Raw genomic sequence first — 2868 nt, forward strand, 5'->3', positions numbered from 1 at the left:
CCCTTTCATTGAGTGTACTTTCACATGGTAAGGAATATCCCTCTTGTAACCTTAAACATCTGTAACATTTAGGACTTAAATTTCTGTGTCAAGGCTGATGCAATTTCATCATTGCTCCACTCACTCACTTTACTCTTAGTTGTTATAGCCTTAATTTGCGTTTTACTAAAGAATGTACTTAGAATATCCTGAACCCTAACAATCACTACATTTCTTATTTGTTCAGTACTTTCACTTAAAGTATTTATGTGTGTCCTTAAGCTCCATTTTCATCTTTAAGATTCTTGACCTCATTTCTTAGCTTCTCAATTTCATTTTGTATTTCCTATGGTATGACTTTGATGAATACTTCCGATACATTAGACTTCATTCCCATTCAAGGACTTCTAAGATTGTCCTGGCCTCTCTCTTTTGATATTTTTCTTGCATCTCTTTCACTAAATGCTGCTGTCGACACTGCGTCTGAAACAGCACCAGATAATAGATTTTGTGAGTATTTCTACACAATGCATATACATGTATATATATCACATCTGAAGTATTAACATTTTATTCATGTATTCATGCAGCAGAGGAGATTAAACTCACCATTTGGCAAATGAAGAGATGGCACAGCGTCTTCCTTTAATAACTGCTTATTTTTAGGCTTTTCAATATTCATATCTTTACTATAATCCTGAGGTTTGAAATGAGCAGAACATAATTTATAACTGCATTTTCAGGATTGACTGTATCTGCATGACGACATGGATTCAGCCACTTCTGTCGGTACAGTTTCTCCCTCGGAAATCTAAAATACTTTATTCGCAAGTTTTTGTCTTTAACTTGGTGTTTGAGCAAGCATACAGTGCACGGTTACTCATGATTATAAAAAGCTCTTTAACAAAGTACCTTGAAATCCAGTGCTCACCTTAAACAAGGAAGTAAGAACTGTTTCTTTAAAAGGTCCAGACTGTCCTTGGCTTACAACCTATATCATCTTAAGGCTCACGATACGCGGTTGACCTGGGTGGTTCCAAGGTATATATATACCTTGGGTGGTTCATCGTTAATTCCCTGTCCTGGCCGACCTGTCTTAGTGGGTCCTGGCCTCACCTAAGTCCTATATTTTCCACGACGACAGTTAAAACTTTTCAAGTTTAGGAGTTGTCTTTCTAAACATTGAAGTTGCATATTACTCTTCACACTCTTCAGCTTCTTTGCAGATGCAGTGAATAGTCGATTTACTCAACTTTATTGCCTCAGTAGTGCATAGAACTGCTTTTGAGAAGTCGTGTATTGGACCGTTATTCCTTTCTTCGTGAATGAAGTAATTGGAAAATGTTGTACGCCATTTTGAATGCCAATGTGGATCAAGCGGTGACCCTTTATAGATGTTAGCTGAGAACAATAATCCTCAATTTCTTCTTAGCTTAAGCTTGTGCAGCGTTCGTAAAAGCATTTGGCACGCCTCTCGGTATGTGATAGTCATCTCTTGGGAATTAATAATATGGATGATGATTCATAAACAATAAATTTTAGCGAGAAAATATATATACCAGGAACTGCCAATGTCTTGATTTAATTTGTAATAGAGATGAAAATCTGATACTGGATAATGATAGGTATGGCACAGCGCATTGACCCAAAACAACAGCTCCGATCTCTTATCTCTTACTGTAGTCTTTCAAGCAGTCTGGGATCTCTAGGGTGGGGCGAATTAGGAATTCGTGCTCTGTCGAACGTCTCATTTTATGATTAAAAGTTTTGCCTTTTAGAGCTTGATCAAGTGAAAATTTTTAGAAGATATTTCTATTCAAGTTGATATCGAAAACATATTGACTTTATAAATTTTCTGTACAAACCCAGTTTTCATAATAACAAAGATATGGCACCATTTTTGGCCAGCTCGATCAAGAAGAACAATGGTAGTCTCCTCAAGCAGCCAGTGTCACTGGACAGCATGAAGAGCCAAAGCGGAATCAGATCTCCCCACCGCCAGCGTTTCACTCTCAGACCAAGAAATTGTTTATAACGTATTAAAATACTTCATTTTAGAGAGAAAAAAAAATAGGGGCCTTGTAACTAATGTTAAATTATTCTTCTCTCCTATATGACGACTGGTTTATTTAACCTGCTGAAGCAATGAAAAAATACAGTAATGTAAGCAATAAATAAACAACTTGCTAAAATGGAATGTGGAAATAATCAAATGGCTTGAAAAGCTATTACTACCGAACCACCCACACAAATTTCAAGAGTTAATGCATTAAGCACAACATGGTATTAGTATAAGAACTATGATTATTATTTCTAAAAAGCACAGCAAAGAAAGAAAACCCAATAAGAACAACTAAAATATACTCAATGGTGTTTCTGTATAAAACTTAGTACTGTAATTGACATCTCCGGTAAAGCCATGAACAATGGTGAGATTTAAAAGGCTAATTAGATCTGGCAAAGCTGTATTCTTTTCCTGGCCACTCCTTAACGATCTTAGACTGTTTGAATGACTATAGATTTGTCGCACCATAGTGCCTATTATTGGCGTTATAACGTTCACATATACAGAGAAGTCTTTCCATCAGTTGTACAGTATAAATATAGGAATTACTTCATCACTGGTGTAAGTATATCGATATTTGCTTTAATTAAAGCTCACATTCATACACTGTAAATAAAAAAGGATCAAATATGGTCGAAAAACAATTTTCTGCCAACTTTCTGTCGGTGTGTCAGGGTTATAATTTCCCCTGGAGCTTAACGGCCGCAGTAGTATTTGTTTTTCGTTTATGATTAAGAGATTAACCATGACAGATGATATGGTATTAACAAGGGAACACGAAGTAATAGGATGAATGGATTATCATTTTTGGCCTGCTGGAAGGA

Source organism: Macrobrachium rosenbergii, chromosome 51 (genome assembly GCF_040412425.1).
Source record: "Macrobrachium rosenbergii isolate ZJJX-2024 chromosome 51, ASM4041242v1, whole genome shotgun sequence".
NCBI classification, from domain to species: Eukaryota; Metazoa; Arthropoda; class Malacostraca; order Decapoda; family Palaemonidae; genus Macrobrachium; species Macrobrachium rosenbergii.